This window comes from Gasterosteus aculeatus, chromosome 15 (assembly GCF_964276395.1).
Source record: "Gasterosteus aculeatus chromosome 15, fGasAcu3.hap1.1, whole genome shotgun sequence".
Classification (NCBI taxonomy): Eukaryota; Metazoa; Chordata; class Actinopteri; order Perciformes; family Gasterosteidae; genus Gasterosteus; species Gasterosteus aculeatus.
The window spans coordinates 19,592,989-19,615,355 of NC_135703.1; the positions used below are offsets into that span (position 1 = coordinate 19,592,989).

At 40.9% G+C, this 22,367-nt stretch overlaps 7 non-coding genes across 7 annotated transcripts; all 7 read right to left on the minus strand.

The window, feature by feature from the left end:
- Window positions 1-19,052: 19,052 nt before the first annotated feature.
- On the minus strand, window positions 19,053-19,126 carry trnai-aau (transfer RNA isoleucine (anticodon AAU)). The gene has a single exon. It is a non-coding gene; the product is annotated as a tRNA-Ile (tRNA).
- Window positions 19,127-19,374: 248 nt separating this feature from the next.
- On the minus strand, window positions 19,375-19,447 carry trnar-ucg (transfer RNA arginine (anticodon UCG)). Its single transcript has one exon. It is a non-coding gene; the product is annotated as a tRNA-Arg (tRNA).
- Window positions 19,448-19,927: 480 nt separating this feature from the next.
- Window positions 19,928-20,001, minus strand: trnai-aau (transfer RNA isoleucine (anticodon AAU)). The gene has a single exon. It is a non-coding gene; the product is annotated as a tRNA-Ile (tRNA).
- Window positions 20,002-20,799: 798 nt separating this feature from the next.
- Window positions 20,800-20,873, minus strand: trnai-aau (transfer RNA isoleucine (anticodon AAU)). The gene has a single exon. It is a non-coding gene; the product is annotated as a tRNA-Ile (tRNA).
- Window positions 20,874-21,121: 248 nt separating this feature from the next.
- On the minus strand, window positions 21,122-21,194 carry trnar-ucg (transfer RNA arginine (anticodon UCG)). The gene has a single exon. It is a non-coding gene; the product is annotated as a tRNA-Arg (tRNA).
- A 483-nt stretch (window positions 21,195-21,677) lies between these two features.
- Window positions 21,678-21,751, minus strand: trnai-aau (transfer RNA isoleucine (anticodon AAU)). Its single transcript has one exon. It is a non-coding gene; the product is annotated as a tRNA-Ile (tRNA).
- A 248-nt stretch (window positions 21,752-21,999) lies between these two features.
- Window positions 22,000-22,072, minus strand: trnar-ucg (transfer RNA arginine (anticodon UCG)). Its single transcript has one exon. It is a non-coding gene; the product is annotated as a tRNA-Arg (tRNA).
- Between the last annotated feature and the right edge of the window lie 295 nt (window positions 22,073-22,367).

The window sequence follows — 22,367 nt, forward strand, 5'->3', positions numbered from 1 at the left end:
GATTCTTTTCAGACGTGGAAGTTCAATAAAAAAATTCCATTACTTTTACAAGTATGGAGTAAACCCGATGCAGGCTTAGCCTACACCACCTAACACAGAGGCGCCACTGGGTGGAGTTGAACCCGAGGCATCTGTCTGGGAGGTGATAGTGCTAACCACTGCACCACTGTACCGTGTCAACTCCTGCCGTTAGAATGTCTTATGACTCCAATTTCGAAAAAATTCAGATTTTTATTCAAATGTACGTTTTCTCACCGTCGTGCCCCTTCATATGACTAAAGATAGAATTTCATGACTTTTTGCAAAATATTTTGGGATTTTTTTCAGATGCGGAATTTTTCAAAAAGTTTTTTCCATTACTTTTACAAGTATGGAGTGAACCCAATGCAGGCTTAGCCTACACCACCTAACACAGAGGCGCCACTGGGTGGAGTTGAACCCGAGGCATCTGTCTGGGAGGCGACAGTGCTAACCACTACACCACTGTACCGTGTCAACTGCTGCCGTTAGAATGTCTTATGACTCCAATTTCGAAAAAATTCATATTTTTATTCAAATGTACGTTTTCTCACCGTCGTGCCCCTTCATATGACTAAAGATAGAATTTCATGACTTTTGCAAAATATTTTGGGATTCTTTTCAGACGTGGAAGTTTAAAAAAAGTTTTTTCCATTACTTTTACAAGTATGGAGTGAACCCCATGCAGGCTTAGCCTACACCACCTAACACAGAGGCGCCACTGGGTGGAGTTGAACCCGAGGCATCTGTCTGGGAAGCGAGAGTGCTAACCACTACACCACTGTACCGTGTCAACTGCTGCCGTTAGAATGTCTTATGACTCCAATTTCGAAAAAATTTATATTTTTATTCAAATGTACGTTTTCTCACCGTCGTGCCCCTTCATATGACTAAAGATAGAATTTCATGACTTTTTGCAAAATATTTTGGGATTTTTTTCAGATGCGGAATTTTTCAAAAAGTTTTTTCCATTACTTTTACAAGTATGGAGTGAACCCCATGCAGGCTTAGCCTACACCACCTAACACAGAGGCAACACTGGGTGGAGTTGAACCCGAGGCATCTGTCTGGGAAGCTAGAGTGCTAACCACTACACCACTGTACCGTGTCAACTGCTGCCGTTAGAATGTCTTATGACTCCAATTTCGAAAAAATTCAGATTTTTATTCAAATATACGTTTTCTCACCGTCGTGACCCTTCATATGACTAAAGATAGAATTTCATGACTTTTGCAAAATATTTTGGGATTCTTTTCAGACGTGGAAGTTTAAAAAAAGTTTTTTCCATTACTTTTACAAGTATGGAGTGAACCCCATGCAGGCTTAGCCTATACCACCTAACACAGAGGCGCCACTGGGTGGAGTTGAACCCGAGGCATCTGTCTGGGAGGCGAGAGTGCTAACCACTACACCACTGTACCGTGTCAACTGCTGCCGTTAGAATGTCTTATGACTCCAATTTCGAAAAAATTCATATTTTTATTCAAATGTACGTTTTCTCACCGTCGTGCCCCTTCATATGACTAAAGATAGAATTTCATGACTTTTTGCAAAATATTTTGGGATTGTTTTCAGACGTGGAAGTTTAATAAAAAAAATCCATTACTTTTACAAGTATGGAGTGAACCCGATGCAGGCTTAGCCTACACCACCTAACACAGAGGCGCCACTGGGTGGAGTTGAACCCGAGGCATCTGACTGGGAGGCGACAGTGCTAACCACTACACCACTGTACCGTGTCAAATGCTGCCGTTAGAATGTCTTATGACTCCAATTTCGAAAAAATTCATATTTTTATTCAAATGTACGTTTTCTCACCGTTGTGCCCCTTCATATGACTAAAGATAGAATTTCATGACTTTTTGCAAAATATTTTGGGATTCTTTTCAGACGTGGAAGTTTAAAAAAAGTTTTTTCCATTACTTTTACAAGTATGGAGTGAACCCCATGCAGGATTAGCCTACACCACCTAACACAGAGGCGCCACTGGGTGGAGTTGAACCCGAGGCATCTGTCTGGGGGGCGATAGTGCTAACCACTACACCACTGTACCGTGTCAACTCCTGCCGTTAGAATGTCTTATGACTCCAATTTAGAAAAAATTCATATTTTTATTCAAATGTACGTTTTCTCACCGTCGTGCCCCTTCATATGACTAAAGATAGAATTTCATGACTTTTGCAAAATATTTTGGGATTCTTTTCAGACGCGGAATTTTTCAAAAAGTTTTTTCCATTACTTTTACAAGTATGGAGTGAACCCGATGCAGGCTTAGCCTACACCACCTAACACAGAGGCGCCACTGGGTGGAGTTGAACCCGAGGCATCTGTCTGGGAGGCGATAGTGCTGACCACTACACCACTGTACCGTGTCAACTGCTGCCGTTAGAATGTCTTATGACTCCAATTTTGAAAAAAATCAGATTTTTATTCAAAATTACGTTTTCTCACCATCGTGCCCCTTCATATGACTAAAGATAGAATTTCATGACTTTTTGCAAAATATTTTGGGATTCTTTTCGGACGTGGAAGTTCAATAAAAAAATTCCATTACTTTTACAAGTATGGAGTAAACCCGATGCAGGCTTAGCCTACACCACCTAACACAGAGGCGCCACTGGGTGGAGTTGAACCCGAGGCATCTGTCTGGGAGGCGATAGTGCTAACCACTACACCACTTTACCGTGTCAACTCCTGCCGTTAGAATGTCTTATGACTCCAAGTTAGAAAAAATTCGGATTTTTATTCTAAAGTAGGTTTTCTCACCATCGTGCACCTTCATATGACTAAAGATAGAATTTCATGACTTTTTGCAAAATATTTTGGGATTCTTTTCAGACGTGGAAGTTTAATAAAAAAATTCCATTACTTTTACAAGTATGGAGTGAACCCCATGCAGGCTAAGCCTACACCACCTAACACAGAGGCGCCACTGGGTGGAGTTGAACCCGAGGCATCTGTCTGGGAAGCGAGAGTGCTAACCACTACACCACTGTACCGTGTCAACTGCTGCCGTTAGAATGTCTTATGACTCCAATTTCGAAAAATCCAGATTTTTATTCAAATGTACGTTTTCTCACCGTCGTGCCCCTTCATATGACTAAAGATAGAATTTCATGACTTTTTGCAAAATATTTTGGGATTCTTTTCAGACGTGGAAGTTTAATAAAAAAATTCCATTACTTTTACAAGTATGGAGTGAACCCAATGCAGGCTTAGCCTACACCACCTAACACAGAGGCGCCACTGGGTGGAGTTGAACCCGAGGCATCTGTCTGGGAGGTGATAGTGCTAACCACTACACCACTGTACCGTGTCAACTCCTGCCGTTAGAATGTCTTATGACTCCAATTTCGAAAAAATTCAGATTTTTATTCAAATGTACGTTTTCTCACCGTCGTGCCCCTTCATATGACTAAAGATAGAATTTCATGACTTTTTGCAAAATATTTTGGGATTCTTTTCAGATGCGGAATTTTTCAAAAAGTTTATTCCTTTACTTTTACAAGTATGGAGTGAAGCCCATGCAGGCTTAGCCTACACCACCTAACACAGAGTAGCCACTGGGTGGAGTTGAACCCGAGGCATCTGTCTGGGAGGCAATAGTGCTAACCACTACACCACTGTACCGTGTCAACTGCTGTCGTTAGAATGTCTTATGACACCAATTTCGAAAAAATTCATATTTTTATTCAAATGTACGTTTTCTCACCGTCGTGCCCCTTCATATGACTAAAGATAGAATTTCATGACTTTTTGCAAAATATTTTGGGATTCTTTTCAGACGTGGAAGTTTAATAAAAAAATTCCATTACTTTTACAAGTATGGAGTGAACCCAATGCAGGCTTAGCCTACACCACCTAACACAGAGGAGCCACTGGGTGGAGTAGAACCCGAGGCATCTGTCTGGGAGGCGACAGTGCTAACCACTACACCACTGTACCGTGTCAACTGCTGCCGTTAGAATGTCTTATGACTCCAATTTTGAAAAAATTCAGATTTTTATTCAAATGTACGTTTTCTCACCGTCGTGCCCCTTCATACGACTAAAGATAGAATTTCATGACTTTTTGCAAAATATTTTGGGATTCTTTTCAGACGTGGAAGTTCAATAAAAAAATTCCATTACTTTTACAAGTATGGAGTAAACCCGATGCAGGCTTAGCCTACACCACCTAACACAGAGGCGCCACTGGGTGGAGTTGAACCCGAGGCATCTGTCTGGGAGGTGATAGTGCTAACCACTACACCACTGTACCGTGTCAACTCCTGCCGTTAGAATGTCTTATGACTCCAATTTCGAAAAAATTCAGATTTTTATTCAAATGTACGTTTTCTCACCGTCGTGCACCTTCATATGACTAAAGATAGAATTTCATGACTTTTTGCAAAATATTTTGGGATTTTTTTCAGATGCGGAATTTTTCAAAAAGTTTATTCCATTACTTTTACAAGTATGGAGTGAAGCCCATGCAGGCTTAGCCTACACCACCTAACACAGAGTAGCCACTGGGTGGAGTTGAACCCGAGGCATCTGTCTGGGAGGCGATAGTGCTAACCACTACACCACTGTACCGTGTCAACTCCTGCCGTTAGAATGTCTTATGACTCCAATTTAGAAAAAAATCGGATTTTTATTCTAAAGTACGTTTTCTCACCATCGTGCACCTTCATATGAATAAAGATAGAATTTAATCACTTTTTGCAAAATATTTGGGGATTCTTTTCAGACGTGGAAGTTTAATTAAAAAATTCCATTACTTTTACAAGTATGGAGTGAACCCCATGCAGGCTTAGCCTACACCACCTAACACAGAGGCGCCACTGGGTGGAGTTGAACCCGAGGCATCTGTCTGGGAGGCGATAGTGCTAACCATTACACCACTGTACCGTTTCAACTGCTGCTGTTAGAATGTCTTATGACTCCAATTTAAAAAAAATTCAGATTTTTATTCAAATGTACGTTTTCTCACCGCCGTGCCCCTTCATATGACTAAAGATAGAATTTCATGACTTTTTGCAAAATATTTTGGGATTCTTTTCAGACGTGGAAGTTTAATAAAAACATTCCATTACTTTTACAAGTATGGAGTGAACCCGACGCAGGCTTAGCCTACACCACCTAACACAGAGGCGCCACTGGGTGGAGCTGAACCCGAGGCATCTGTCTGGGAGGCGATAGTGCTAACCACTACACCACTGTACCGTGTCAACTGCTGCCGTTAGAATGTCTTATGACTCCAATTTCGAAAAAATTCAGATTTTTATTCAAAATTACGTTTTCTCACCGTCGTGCCCCTTCATATGACTAAAGATAGAATTTCATGACTTTTTGCAAAATATTTTGGGATTTTTTTCAGATGCGGAATTTTTCAAAAAGTTTATTCCATTACTTTTACAAGTATGGAGTGAAGCCCATGCAGGCTTAGCCTACACCACCTAACACAGAGTAGCCACTGGGTGGAGTTGAACCCGAGGCATCTGTCTGGGAGGCGATAGTGCTAACCACTACACCACTGTACCGTGTCAACTCCTGCCGTTAGAATGTCTTATGACTCCAATTTAGAAAAAATTCGGATTTTTATTCTAAAGTAGGTTTTCTCACCATCGTGCACCTTCATATGACTAAAGATAGAATTTAATCACTTTTTGCAAAATATTTGGGGATTCTTTTCAGACGTGGAAGTTTAATAAAAAAATGCCATTACTTTTACAAGTATGGAGTGAACCCGATGCAGGCTTAGCCTACACAACCTAACACAGAGGCGCCACTGGGTGGAGTTGAACCCGAGGCATCTGACTGGGAGGCGACAGTGCTAACCACTACACCACTGTACCGTGTCAACTGCTGCCGTTAGAATGTCTTATGACTCCAATTTCGAAAAAATTCATATTTTTATTCAAATGTACGTTTTCTCACCGTCGTGCCCCTTCATATGACTAAAGATAGAATTTCATGACTTTTGCAAAATATTTTGGGATTCTTTTCAGACGTGGAAGTTTAAAAAAAGTTTTTTCCATTACTTTTACAAGTATGGAGTGAACCCCATGCAGGCTTAGCCTACACCACCTAACACAGAGGCGCCACTGGGTGGAGTTGAACCCGAGGCATCTGTCTGGGAGGCGATAGTGCTAACCACTACACCACTGTACCGTGTCAACTGCTGCCGTTAGAATGTCTTATGACACCAATTTCGAAAAAATTCATATTTTTATTCAAATGTACGTTTTCTCACCGCCGTGCCCCTTCATATGACTAAAGATAGAATTTCATGACTTTTTGCAAAATATTTTGGGATTCTTTTCAGACGTGGAAGTTTAATAAAAACATTCCATTACTTTTACAAGTATGGAGTGAACCCGATGCAGGCTTAGCCTACACCACCTAACACAGAGGCGCCACTGGGTGGAGCTGAACCCGAGGCATCTGTCTGGGAGGCGATAGTGCTAACCACTACACCACTGTACCGTGTCAACTGCTGCCGTTAGAATGTCTTATGACTCCAATTTCGAAAAAATTCAGATTTTTATTCAAAATTACGTTTTCTCACCGTCGTGCCCCTTCATATGACTAAAGATAGAATTTCATGACTTTTTGCAAAATATTTTGGGATTCTTTTCAGATGCGGAATTTTTCAAAAAGTTTATTCCATTACTTTTACAAGTATGGAGTGAAGCCCATGCAGGCTTAGCCTACACCACCTAACACAGAGTAGCCACTGGGTGGAGTTGAACCCGAGGCATCTGTCTGGGAGGCGATAGTGCTAACCACTACACCACTGTACCGTGTCAACTCCTGCCGTTAGAATGTCTTATGACTCCAATTTAGAAAAAAATCGGATTTTTATTCTAAAGTACGTTTTCTCACCATCGTGCACCTTCATATGAATAAAGATAGAATTTAATCACTTTTTGCAAAATATTTGGGGATTCTTTTCAGACGTGGAAGTTTAATTAAAAAATTCCATTACTTTTACAAGTATGGAGTGAACCCGATGCAGGCTTAGCCTACACAACCTAACACAGAGGCTCCACTGGGTGGAGTTGAACCCGAGGCATCTGACTGGGAGGCGACAGTGCTAACCACTACACCACTGTACCGTGTCAACTGCTGCCGTTAGAATGTCTTATGACTCCAATTTCGAAAAAATTCAGATTTTTATTCAAATGTACGTTTTCTCACCATCGTGCCCCTTCATATGACTAAAGATAGAATTTCATGACTTTTTGCAAAATATTTTGGGATTCTTTTCTGACGCGGAATTTTTCAAAAAAAAAATTCCATTACTTTTACAAGTATGGAGTGAACCCCATGCAGGCTTAGCCTACACCACCTAACACAGAGGCGCCACTGGGTGGAGTTGAACCCGAGGCATCTGTCTGGGAGGCGATAGTGCTAACCACTACACCACTGTACCGTTTCAACTGCTGCTGTTAGAATGTCTTATGACTCCAATTTAAAAAAAATTCAGATTTTTATTCAAATGTACGTTTTCTCACCGCCGTGCCCCTTCATATGACTAAAGATAGAATTTCATGACTTTTTGCAAAATATTTTGGGATTCTTTTCAGACGTGGAAGTTTAATAAAAACATTCCATTACTTTTACAAGTATGGAGTGAACCCGATGCAGGCTTAGCCTACACCACCTAACACAGAGGCGCCACTGGGTGGAGCTGAACCCGAGGCATCTGTCTGGGAGGCGATAGTGCTAACCACTACACCACTGTACCGTGTCAACTGCTGCCGTTAGAATGTCTTATGACTCCAATTTCGAAAAAATTCAGATTTTTATTCAAAATTACGTTTTCTCACCGTCGTGCCCCTTCATATGACTAAAGATAGAATTTCATGACTTTTTGCAAAATATTTTGGGATTTTTTTCAGATGCGGAATTTTTCAAAAAGTTTATTCCATTACTTTTACAAGTATGGAGTGAAGCCCATGCAGGCTTAGCCTACACCACCTAACACAGAGTAGCCACTGGGTGGAGTTGAACCCGAGGCATCTGTCTGGGAGGCGATAGTGCTAACCACTACACCACTGTACCGTGTCAACTCCTGCCGTTAGAATGTCTTATGACTCCAATTTAGAAAAAATTCGGATTTTTATTCTAAAGTAGGTTTTCTCACCATCGTGCACCTTCATATGACTAAAGATAGAATTTAATCACTTTTTGCAAAATATTTGGGGATTCTTTTCAGACGTGGAAGTTTAATAAAAAAATTCCATTACTTTTACAAGTATGGAGTGAACCCGATGCAGGCTAAGCCTACACAACCTAACACAGAGGCGCCACTGGGTGGAGTTGAACCCGAGGCATCTGACTGGGAGGCGACAGTGCTAACCACTACACCACTGTACCGTGTCAACTGCTGCCGTTAGAATGTCTTATGACTCCAATTTCGAAAAAATTCATATTTTTATTCAAATGTACGTTTTCTCACCGTCGTGCCCCTTCATATGACTAAAGATAGAATTTCATGACTTTTGCAAAATATTTTGGGATTCTTTTCAGACGTGGAAGTTTAAAAAAAGTTTTTTCCATTACTTTTACAAGTATGGAGTGAACCCCATGCAGGCTTAGCCTACACCACCTAACACAGAGGCGCCACTGGGTGGAGTTGAACCCGAGGCATCTGTCTGGGAGGCGATAGTGCTAACCACTACACCACTGTACCGTGTCAACTGCTGCCGTTAGAATGTCTTATGACACCAATTTCGAAAAAATTCATATTTTTATTCAAATGTACGTTTTCTCACCGCCGTGCCCCTTCATATGACTAAAGATAGAATTTCATGACTTTTTGCAAAATATTTTGGGATTCTTTTCAGACGTGGAAGTTTAATAAAAACATTCCATTACTTTTACAAGTATGGAGTGAACCCGATGCAGGCTTAGCCTACACCACCTAACACAGAGGCTCCACTGGGTGGAGCTGAACCCGAGGCATCTGTCTGGGAGGCGATAGTGCTAACCACTACACCACTGTACCGTGTCAACTGCTGCCGTTAGAATGTCTTATGACTCCAATTTCGAAAAAATTCAGATTTTTATTCAAAATTACGTTTTCTCACCGTCGTGCCCCTTCATATGACTAAAGATAGAATTTCATGACTTTTTGCAAAATATTTTGGGATTTTTTTCAGATGCGGAATTTTTCAAAAAGTTTATTCCATTACTTTTACAAGTATGGAGTGAAGCCCATGCAGGCTTAGCCTACACCACCTAACACAGAGTAGCCACTGGGTGGAGTTGAACCCGAGGCATCTGTCTGGGAGGCGATAGTGCTAACCACTACACCACTGTACCGTGTCAACTCCTGCCGTTAGAATGTCTTATGACTCCAATTTAGAAAAAATTCGGATTTTTATTCTAAAGTAGGTTTTCTCACCATCGTGCACCTTCATATGACTAAAGATAGAATTTAATCACTTTTTGCGAAATATTTGGGGATTCTTTTCAGACGTGGAAGTTTAATAAAAAAATTCCATTACTTTTACAAGTATGGAGTGAACCCGATGCAGGCTTAGCCTACACAACCTAACACAGAGGCGCCACTGGGTGGAGTTGAACCCGAGGCATCTGACTGGGAGGCGATAGTGCTAACCACTACACCACTGTACCGTGTCAACTGCTGCCGTTAGAATGTCTTATGACTCCAATTTCGAAAAAATTCATATTTTTATTCAAATGTACGTTTTCTCACCGTCGTGCCCCTTCATATGACTAAAGATAGAATTTCATGACTTTTGCAAAATATTTTGGGATTCTTTTCAGACGTGGAAGTTTAAAAAAAGTTTTTTCCATTACTTTTACAAGTATGGAGTGAACCCGATGCAGGCTTTCCCTACACCACCTAACACAGAGGCGCCACTGGGTGGAGCTGAACCCGAGGCATCTGTCTGGGAGGCGATAGTGCTAACCACTACACCACTGTACCGTGTCAACTGCTGCCGTTAGAATGTCTTATGACTCCAATTTCGAAAAAATTCAGATTTTTATTCAAAATGACGTTTTCTCACCGTCGTGCCCCTTCATATGACTAAAGATAGAATTTCATGACTTTTTGCAAAATATTTTGGGATTCTTTTCAGACGTGGAAGTTCAATAAGAAAATTCCATTACTTTTACAAGTATGGAGTAAACCCGATGCAGGCTTAGCCTACACCACCTAACACAGAGGCGCCACTGGGTGGATTTGAACCCGAGGCATCTGTCTGGGAGGCGACAGTGCTAACCACTACACCACTGTACCGTGTCAACTCCTGCCGTTAGAATGTCTTATGACTCCAATTTCTAAAAAATTCAGATTTTTATTCAAATGTACGTTTTATCACCGTCGTGCCCCTTCATATGACTAAAGATAGAATTTCATGACTTTTTGCAAAATATTTTGGGATTTTTTTCAGATGCGGAATTTTTCAAAAAGTTTATTCCATTACTTTTACAAGTATGGAGTGAAGCCCATGCAGGCTTAGCCTACACCACCTAACACAGAGTAGCCACTGGGTGGAGTTGAACCCGAGGCATCTGTCTGGGAGGCGATAGTGCTAACCACTACACCACTGTACCGTGTCAACTGCTGCCGTTAGAATGTCTTATGACTCCAATTTTGAAAAAATTAAGATTTTTATTCAAATGTACGTTTTCTCACCGTCGTGCCCCTTCATATGACTAAAGATAGAATTTCATGACTTTTTGCAAAATATTTTGGGATTCTTTTCAGACGTGGAAGTTTAATAAAAAAATTCCATTACTTTTACAAGTATGGAGTGAACCCCATGCAGGCTAAGCCTACACCACCTAACACAGAGGCGCCACTGGGTGGAGTTGAACCCGAGGCATCTGTCTGGGAAGCGAGAGTGCTAACCACTACACCACTGTACCGTGTCAACTGCTGCCGTTAGAATGTCTTATGACTCCAATTTCGAGAAATCCAGATTTTTATTCAAATGTACGTTTTCTCACCGTCGTGCCCCTTCATATGACTAAAGATTGAATTTCATGACTTTTTGCAAAATATTTTGGGATTCTTTTCAGACGTGGAAGTTTAATAAAAAAATTCCATTACTTTTACAAGTATGGAGTGAACCCAATGCAGGCTTAGCCTACACCACCTAACACAGAGGCGCCACTGGGTGGAGTAGAACCCGAGGCATCTGTCTGGGAGGCGACAGTGCCAACCACTACACCACTGTACCGTGTCAACTGCTGCCGTTAGAATGTCTTATGACTCCAATTTTGAAAAAATTCGGATTTTTATTCAAATGTACGTTTTCTCACCGTCGTGCCCCTTCATATGACTAAAGATAGAATTTCATGACTTTTTGCAAAATATTTTGGGATTCTTTTCAGACGTGGAAGTTCAATAAAAAAATTCCATTACTTTTACAAGTATGGAGTGAACCCAATGCAGGCTTAGCCTACACCACCTAACACAGAGGCGCCACTGGGTGGAGTAGAACCCGAGGCATCTGTCTGGGAGGCGACAGTGCCAACCACTACACCACTGTACCGTGTCAACTGCTGCCGTTAGAATGTCTTATGACTCCAATTTTGAAAAAATTCGGATTTTTATTCAAATGTACGTTTTCTCACCGTCGTGCCCCTTCATATGACTAAAGATAGAATTTCATGACTTTTTGCAAAATATTTTGGGATTCTTTTCAGACGTGGAAGTTCAATAAAAAAATTCCATTACTTTTACAAGTATGGAGTAAACCCGATGCAGGCTTAGCCTACACCACCTAACACAGAGGTGCCACTGGGTGGAGTTGAACCCGAGGCATCTGTCTGGGAGGTGATAGTGATAACCACTACACCACTGTACCGTGTCAACTACTGCCGTTAGAATGTCTTATGACTCCAATTTCGAAAAAATTCAGATTTTTATTCAAATGTACGTTTTCTCACCGTCGTGCCCCTTCATATGACTAAAGATAGAATTTCATGACTTTTTGCAAAATATTTTGGGATTCTTTTCAGACGTGGAAGTTTAATAAAAAAATTCCATTACTTTTACAAGTATGGAGTGAACCCAATGCAGGCTTAGCCTACACCACCTAACACAGAGGCGCCACTGGGTGGAGTAGAACCCGAGGCATCTGTCTGGGAGGCGACAGTGCTAACCACTACACCACTGTACCGTGTCAACTGCTGCCGTTTGAATGTCTTATGACTCCAATTTTGAAAAAATTCAGATTTTTATTCAAATGTACGTTTTCTCACCGTCGTGCCCCTTCATATGACTAAAGATAGAATTTCATGACTTTTTGCAAAATATTTTGGGATTCTTTTCAGACGTGGGAGTTCAATAAAAAAATTCCATTACTTTTACAAGTATGGAGTAAACCCGATGCAGGCTTAGCCTACACCACCTAACACAGAGGCGCCACTGGGTGGATTTGAACCCGAGGCATCTGTCTGGGAGGTGATAGTGCTAACCACTACACCACTGTACCGTGTCAACTCCTGCCGTTAGAATGTCTTATGACTCCAATTTCGAAAAAATTCAGATTTTTATTCAAATGTACGTTTTATCACCGTCGTGCCCCTTCATATGACTAAAGATAGAATTTCATGACTTTTTGCAAAATATTTTGGGATTTTTTTCAGATGCGGAATTTTTCAAAAAGTTTATTCCATTACTTTTACAAGTATGGAGTGAAGCCCATGCAGGCTTAGCCTACACCACCTAACACAGAGTAGCCACTGGGTGGAGTTGAACCCGAGGCATCTGTCTGGGAGGCGACAGTGCTAACCACTACACCACTGTACCGTGTCAACTGCTGCCGTTAGAATGTCTTATGACTCCAATTTTGAAAAAATTCAGATTTTTATTCAAATGTACGTTTTCTCACCGTCGTGCCCCTTCATATGACTAAAGATAGAAATTAATCACTTTTTGCAAAATATTTGGGGATTCTTTTCAGACGTGGAAGTTTAATAAAAAAATTCCATTACTTTTACAAGTATGGAGTGAACCCGATGCAGGCTTAGCCTACACAACCTAACACAGAGGCGCCACTGGGTGGAGTTGAACCCGAGGCATCTGACTGGGAGGCGACAGTGCTAACCACTACACCACTGTACCGTGTCAACTGCTGCCGTTAGAATGTCTTATGACTCCAATTTCGAAAAAATTCATATTTTTATTCAAATGTACGTTTTCTCACCGTCGTGCCCCTTCATATGACTAAAGATAGAATTTCATGACTTTTGCAAAATATTTTGGGATTCTTTTCAGACGTGGAAGTTTAAAAAAAGTTTTTTCCATTACTTTTACAAGTATGGAGTGAACCCCATGCAGGCTTAGCCTACACCACCTAACACAGAGGCGCCACTGGGTGGAGTTGAACCCGAGGCATCTGTCTGGGAGGCGATAGTGCTAACCACTACACCACTGTACCGTGTCAACTGCTGCCGTTAGAATGTCTTATGACACCAATTTCGAAAAAATTCATATTTTTATTCAAATGTACGTTTTCTCACCGTCGTGCCCCTTCATATGACTAAAGATAGAATTTCATGACTTTTTGCAAAATATTTTGGGATTCTTTTCAGACGCGGAATTTTTCAAAAAGTTTTTTCCATTACTTTTACAAGTATGGAGTGAACCCCATGCAGGCTTAGCCTACACCACCTAACACAGAGGCGCCACTGGGTGGAGTTGAACCCGAGGCATCTGTCTGGGAAGCGAGAGTGCTAACCACTACACCACTGTACTGTGTCAACTGCTGCCGTTAGAATGTCTTATGACTCCAATTTCGAAAAAATTCAGATTTTTATTCAAATGTACGTTTTCTCACCGTCGTGCCCCTTCATATGACTAAAGATAGAATTTCATGACTTTTTGCAAAATATTTTGGGATTCTTTTCAGACGCGGAATTTTTCAAAAAGTTTTTTCCATTACTTTTACAAGTATGGAGTGAACCCGATGCAGGCTTTCCCTACACCACCTAACACAGAGGCGCCACTGGGTGGAGTTGAACCCGAGGCATCTGTCTGGGGTGTGCTAACCACTACACCACTGTACCGTTTCAACTGCTGCTGTTAGAATGTCTTATGACTCCAATTTAAAAAAAATTCAGATTTTTATTCAAATGTACGTTTTCTCACCGCCGTGCCCCTTCATATGACTAAAGATAGAATTTCATGACTTTTTGCAAAATATTTTGGGATTCTTTTCAGACGTGGAAGTTTAATAAAAACATTCCATTACTTTTACAAGTATGGAGTGAACCCGATGCAGGCTTAGCCTACACCACCTAACACAGAGGCGCCACTGGGTGGTGTTGAACCCGAGGCATCTGTCTGGGAGGCGATAGTGCTAACCACTACACCACTGTACCGTGTCAACTGCTGCCGTTAGAATGTCTTATGACACCAATTTCGAAAAAATTCATATTTTTATTCAAATGTACGTTTTCTCACCGTCGTGCCCCTTCATATGACTAAAGATAGAATTTAATCACTTTTTGCAAAATATTTGGGGATTCTTTTCAGACGTGGAAGTTTAATAAAAAAATTCCATTACTTTTACAAGTATGGAGTGAACCCGATGCAGGCTTAGCCTACACAACCTAACACAGAGGCGCCACTGGGTGGAGTTGAACCCGAGGCATCTGACTGGGAGGCGACAGTGCTAACCACTACACCACTGTACCGTGTCAACTGCTGCCGTTAGAATGTCTTATGACTCCAATTTCGAAAAAATTCATATTTTTATTCAAATGTACGTTTTCTCACCGTCGTGCCCCTTCATATGACTAAAGATAGAATTTCATGACTTTTTGCAAAATATTTTGGGATTCTTTTCAGACGCGGAATTTTTCAAAAAGTTTTTTCCATTACTTTTACAAGTATGGAGTGAACCCAATGCAGGCTTAGCCTACACCACCTAACACAGAGTAGCCACTGGGTGGAGTTGAACCCGAGGCATCTGTCTGGGAGGCGATAGTGCTAACCACTACACCACTGTACCGTGTCAACTGCTGCCGTTAGAATGTCTTATGACACCAATTTCGAAAAAATTCATATTTTTATTCAAATGTACGTTTTCTCACCGTCGTGCCCCTTCATATGACTAAAGATAGAATTTAATCACTTTTTGCAAAATATTTTGGGATTCTTTTCGGACGTGGAAGTTTAATAAAAAAATTCCATTACTTTTACAAGTATGGAGTGAACCCGATGCAGGCTTAGCCTACACCACCTAACACAGAGGCGCCACTGGGTGGAGTTGAACCCGAGGCATCTGTCTGGGAGGCGATAGTGCTAACCACTAAACCACTTTACCGTGTCAACTCCTGCCGTTAGAATGTCTTATGACTCCAAGTTAGAAAAAATTCGGATTTTTATTCTAAAGTAGGTTTTCTCACCATCGTGCACCTTCATATGACTAAAGATAGAATTTCATGACTTTTTGCAAAATATTTTGGGATTCTTTTCAGACGTGGAAGTTTAATAAAAAAATTCCATTACTTTTACAAGTATGGAGTGAACCCCATGCAGGCTAAGCCTACACCACCTAACACAGAGGCGCCACTGGGTGGAGTTGAACCCGAGGCATCTGTCTGGGAAGCGAGAGTGCTAACCACTACACCACTGTACCGTGTCAACTGCTGCCGTTAGAATGTCTTATGACTCCAATTTCGAAAAATCCAGATTTTTATTCAAATGTACGTTTTCTCACCGTCGTGCCCCTTCATATGACTAAAGATAGAATTTCATGACTTTTTGCAAAATATTTTGGGATTCTTTTCAGACGTGGAAGTTTAATAAAAAAATTCCATTACTTTTACAAGTATGGAGTAAACCCGATGCAGGCTTAGCCTACACCACCTAACACAGAGGCGCCACTGGGTGGAGTTGAACCCGAGGCATCTGTCTGGGAGGTGATAGTGCTAACCACTACACCACTGTACCGTGTCAACTACTGCCGTTGGAATGTCTTATGACTCCAATTTCGAAAAAATTCAGATTTTTATTCAAATGTACGTTTTCTCACCGTCGTGCACCTTCATATGACTAAAGATAGAATTTCATGACTTTTTGCAAAATATTTTGGGATTTTTTTCAGATGCGGATTTTTTCAAAAAGTTTATTCCATTACTTTTACAAGTATGGAGTGAAGCCCATGCAGGCTTAGCCTACACCACCTAACACAGAGTAGCCACTGGGTGGAGTTGAACCCGAGGCATCTGTCTGGGAGGCGATAGTGCTAACCACTACACCACTGTACCGTGTCAACTCCTGCCGTTAGAATGTCTTATGACTCCAATTTAGAAAAAAATCGGATTTTTATTCTAAAGTACGTTTTCTCACCATCGTGCACCTTCATATGAATAAAGATAGAATTTAATCACTTTTTGCAAAATATTTGGGGATTCTTTTCAGACGTGGAAGTTTAATTAAAAAATTCCATTACTTTTACAAGTATGGAGTGAACCCGATGCAGGCTTAGCCTACACAACCTAACACAGAGGCTCCACTGGGTGGAGTTGAACCCGAGGCATCTGACTGGGAGGCGACAGTGCTAACCACTACACCACTGTACCGTGTTAACTGCTGCCGTTAGAATGTCTTATGACTCCAATTTTGAAAAAATTCAGATTTTTATTCAAATGTACGTTTTCTCACCGTCGTGCCCCTTCATATGACTAAAGATAGAATTTCATGACTTTTTGCAAAATATTTTGGGATTCTTTTCAGACGCGGAATTTTTCAAAAAAAAAATTCCATTACTTTTACAAGTATGGAGTGAACCCCATGCAGGCTTAGCCTACACCACCTAACACAGAGGCGCCACTGGGTGGAGTTGAACCCGAGGCATCTGTCTGGGAGGCGATAGTGCTAACCACTACACCACTGTACCGTTTCAACTGCTGCTGTTAGAATGTCTTATGACTCCAATTTAAAAAAAATTCAGATTTTTATTCAAATGTACGTTTTCTCACCGCCGTGCCCCTTCATATGACTAAAGATAGAATTTCATGACTTTTTGCAAAATATTTTGGGATTCTTTTCAGACGTGGAAGTTTAATAAAAACATTCCATTACTTTTACAAGTATGGAGTGAACCCGATGCAGGCTTAGCCTACACCACCTAACACAGAGGCGCCACTGGGTGGAGCTGAACCCGAGGCATCTGTCTGGGAGGCGATAGTGCTAACCACTACACCACTGTACCGTGTCAACTGCTGCCGTTAGAATGTCTTATGACTCCAATTTCGAAAAAATTCAGATTTTTATTCAAAATTACGTTTTCTCACCGTCGTGCCCCTTCATATGACTAAAGATAGAATTTCATGACTTTTTGCAAAATATTTTGGGATTTTTTTCAGATGCGGAATTTTTCAAAAAGTTTATTCCATTACTTTTACAAGTATGGAGTGAAGCCCATGCAGGCTTAGCCTACACCACCTAACACAGAGTAGCCACTGGGTGGAGTTGAACCCGAGGCATCTGTCTGGGAGGCGATAGTGCTAACCACTACACCACTGTACCGTGTCAACTCCTGCCGTTAGAATGTCTTATGACTCCAATTTAGAAAAAATTCGGATTTTTATTCTAAAGTAGGTTTTCTCACCATCGTGCACCTTCATATGACTAAAGATAGAATTTAATCACTTTTTGCAAAATATTTGGGGATTCTTTTCAGACGTGGAAGTTTAATAAAAAAATTCCATTACTTTTACAAGTATGGAGTGAACCCGATGCAGGCTTAGCCTACACAACCTAACACAGAGGCGCCACTGGGTGGAGTTGAACCCGAGGCATCTGACTGGGAGGCGACAGTGCTAACCACTACACCACTGTACCGTGTCAACTGCTGCCGTTAGAATGTCTTATGACTCCAATTTCGAAAAAATTCATATTTTTATTCAAATGTACGTTTTCTCACCGTCGTGCCCCTTCATATGACTAAAGATAGAATTTCATGACTTTTGCAAAATATTTTGGGATTCTTTTCAGACGTGGAAGTTTAAAAAAAGTTTTTTCCATTACTTTTACAAGTATGGAGTGAACCCCATGCAGGCTTAGCCTACACCACCTAACACAGAGGCGCCACTGGGTGGAGTTGAACCCGAGGCATCTGTCTGGGAGGCGATAGTGCTAAGCACTACACCACTGTACCGTGTCAACTGCTGCCGTTAGAATGTCTTATGACACCAATTTCGAAAAAATTCATATTTTTATTCAAATGTACGTTTTCTCACCGTCGTGCCCCTTCATATGACTAAAGATAGAATTTCATGACTTTTTGCAAAATATTTTGGGATTCTTTTCAGACGTGGAAGTTTAATAAAAAAATTCCATTACTTTTACAAGTATGGAGTGAACCCCATGCAGGCTTAGCCTACACCACCTAACACAGAGGCGCCACTGGGTGGAGTAGAACCCGAGGCATCTGTCTGGGAGGCGACAGTGCTAACCACTACACCACTGTACCGTGTCAACTGCTGCCGTTAGAATGTCTTATGACTCCAATTTTGAAAAAATTCAGATTTTTATTCAAATGTACGTTTTCTCACCGCCGTGCCCCTTCATATGACTAAAGATAGAATTTCATGACTTTTTGCAAAATATTTTGGGATTCTTTTCAGACGTGGAAGTTTAATAAAAAAATTCCATTACTTTTACAAGTATGGAGTGAACCCCATGCAGGCTAAGCCTACACCACCTAACACAGAGGCGCCACTGGGTGGAGTTGAACCCGAGGCATCTGTCTGGGAAGCGAGAGTGCTAACCACTACACCACTGTACCGTGTCAACTGCTGCCGTTAGAATGTCTTCTGACTCCAATTTCGAAAAATCCAGATTTTTATTCAAATGTAAGTTTTCTGGCATTGCTAGACAGGATGAATGGGTTTCCACAAAAAAATATTTGGATGGAGGTAGATCATTGAACCTGGATGGGATGTAGTATAAGCTCACTTTCTATTGGATTCTTCTTTGGAATAGGACAGTTTCAGAGGCTGGAATAACACAGACTAAATAAAAACATATGATATTCTGGCAATCCTTGGCCAGTATGGGGATTGAACCCATGACCTTGGCATTATTAGCACCACGCTCTTACCATCTGAGCTAACCGGCCCTTTTCTCTTGATTTTATCCAACTACAGTAAATCCAGATTTCAGGCCAAATGAGAACTTCTAAAATGCAGGCAGTAAACAATTGTCAATTAGTTGTGAGAGCCTATCACCTTTAATTTCCCCATTAAAATAGACGGTGAAGAGAATGAATTCAAATATAATGGAAGTATATTTTGTTGGAAACAACAACGCTCATACCTGAGGAAATTCAACTTTGCACAAGACATCTTACAAATATCTTGGAAGTTTCAACCACGAAGGGACTCGAAACCTCAATCTTCTGATCCGAAGTCAGACGCCTTGTCCATTAGGCCACGTGGTCCCTAAATGCAACAGTTTCATTTTTTTTTAACTGCTATTATTCACCTGCAGAGTAGGAGGACCAGAAAAATATCTTTCAACACCTGAGGTTTGCAACGCCATCATGAATTTAAACATCTACTGCAAGTGTGGACGGATTTATCGTTGAATGAGTGTTACCAGGGGGTTTTGCGATTTAACTTACAATCACATAGTATCACCATTACGTTCTGACAATGTCAGGTAAAGACACAGTTTAGATTTGTTTTAATTGGCCTGGGAGAATACTTGAGAATGTTACCAGTGGGATCACCTACTGGCTTGGCATTGCTAGACAGAATGAATGGGTTTCCACAAAAAAACCTTTGGATGGAGGTAGATCATTGAACCTGGATGGGATGTAGTAACAGCTGACTTTCTATTGGATTCTTCTTTGGAATAGGGCAGTTTCAGAGGCTGGAATAACACAGACTAAATAAAAACATGATAACCTGGCAATCCTTGGCCAGTATGGGGATTGAACCCATGACCTTGGCGTTATTAGCACCACGCTCTGACCATCTGAGCTAACCGGCCCTTTTCTCTTGATTTTATCCAACTACAGTAAATCCAGATTTCAGGCCAAATGAGAACTTCTATGATGCAGGCAGTAAATAATTGTCAATCAGTTGTGAGAGCCTATCACCTTTGATTTCCCCATTAAAATAGACGGTGAAGAGAATGAATTTAAATATAATGGAAATGTATTTTGTTGGAAACAACAATGCTTATACCTGAGGAAATTCAACTTTGCACAAGACGTCTTACAAATATCTTGGAAGTTTCAACCAAGAAGGGACTCGAATTCTCAATCTTCTGATCCGAAGTCAGACGCCTTGTCCATTAGGCCACGTGGTCCCTAAATGGAGCAGTCATTTTTTTTTAACTGCTATTATTCACCTGCAGAGTAGGAGGACCAGAAAAATATCTTTCAACACCTGAGGTTTGCAACGCCATCATGAATTTAAACATCTACTGCAAGTGTGGACGGATTTATCGTTGAATGAGTGTTACCAGGGGGTTTTGCGACTTAACTTACAATCACATAGTATCACCATTACGTTCTGACAATGTCAGGTAAAGACACAGTTTAGATTTTTTTTAATTGGCCTGGGAGAATACTTGAGAATGTTACCAGTGGGATCACCTACTGGCTTGGCATTGCTAGACAGGATGAATGGGTTTCCACAAAAAAATATTTGGATGGAGGTAGATCATTGAACCTGGATGGGATGTAGTATCAGCTCACTTTCTATTGGATTCTTCTTTGGAATAGGACAGTTTCAGAGGCTGGAATAACACAGACTAAATAAAAACATGATATCCTGGCAATCTTGGCCAGTATGGGGATTGAACCCATGACCTTGGCGTTATTAGCACCACGCTCTGACCATCTGAGCTAACCGGCCCTTTTCTCTTGATTTTATCCAACTACAGTAAATCCAGATTTCATGCCAAATGAGAACTTCTAAAATGCAGGCAGTAAACAATTGTCAGTCAGTTGTGAGAGCCTATCACCTTTAATTTCCCCATTAAAATAGACGGTGAAGAGAATGAATTTAAATATAATGGAAAAGTATTTTGTTGGAAACAACAATGCTCATACCTGAGGAAATTTAACTTTGAACAAGACATCTTACAAATATCTTGGAAGTTTCAACCACGAAGGGACTCGAACCCTCAATCTTCTGATCCGAAGTCAGACGCCTTGTCCATTAGGCCACGTGGTCCCTAAATGCAGCAGTTTCACTTTTTTTTAACTGCTATTATTCACCTGCAGAGTAGGAGGACCAGAAAAATATCTTTCAACACCTGAGGTTTGCAACGCCATCATGAATTTAAATATCTACTGCAAGTGTGGACGGATTTATCGTTGAATGAGTGTTACCGGGTTTTTTTGGGGATTTAACTTACAATCACATAGTATCACCATTACGTTCTGACAATGTCAGGTAAAGACACAGTTTAGATTTTTTTTAATTGGCCTGGGAGAATACTTGAGAATGTTACCAGTGGGATCACCTACTGGCTTGGCATTGCTAGACAGGATGAATGGGTTTCCACAAAAAAATATTTGGATGGAGGTAGATCATTGAACCTGGATGGGATGTAGTATCAGCTCACTTTCTATTGGATTCTTCTTTGGAATAGGACAGTTTCAGAGGCTGGAATAACACAGACTAAATAAAAACATATGATATTCTGGCAATCCTTGGCCAGTATGGGGATTGAACCCATGACCTTGGCATTATTAGCACCACGCTCTTACCATCTGAGCTAACCGGCCCTTTTCTCTTGATTTTATCCAACTACAGTAAATCCAGATTTCAGGCCAAATGAGAACTTCTAAAATGCAGGCAGTAAACAATTGTCAATTAGTTGTGAGAGCCTATCACCTTTAATTTCCCCATTAAAATAGACGGTGAAGAGAATGAATTTAAATATAATGGAAAAGTATTTTGTTGGAAACAACAATGCTCATACCTGAGGAAATTTAACTTTGAACAAGACATCTTACAAATATCTTGGAAGTTTCAACCACGAAGGGACTCGAACCCTCAATCTTCTGATCCGAAGTCAGACGCCTTGTCCATTAGGCCACGTGGTCCCTAAATGCAGCAGTTTCACTTTTTTTTAACTGCTATTATTCACCTGCAGAGTAGGAGGACCAGAAAAATATCTTTCAACACCTGAGGTTTGCAACGCCATCATGAATTTAAACATCTACTGCAAGTGTGGACGGATTTATCGTTGAATGAGTGTTACCAGGGGGTTTTGCGATTTAACTTACAATCACATAGTATCACCATTACGTTCTGACAATGTCAGGTAAAGACACAGTTTAGATTTGTTTTAATTGGCCTGGGAGAATACTTGAGAATGTTACCAGTGGGATCACCTAC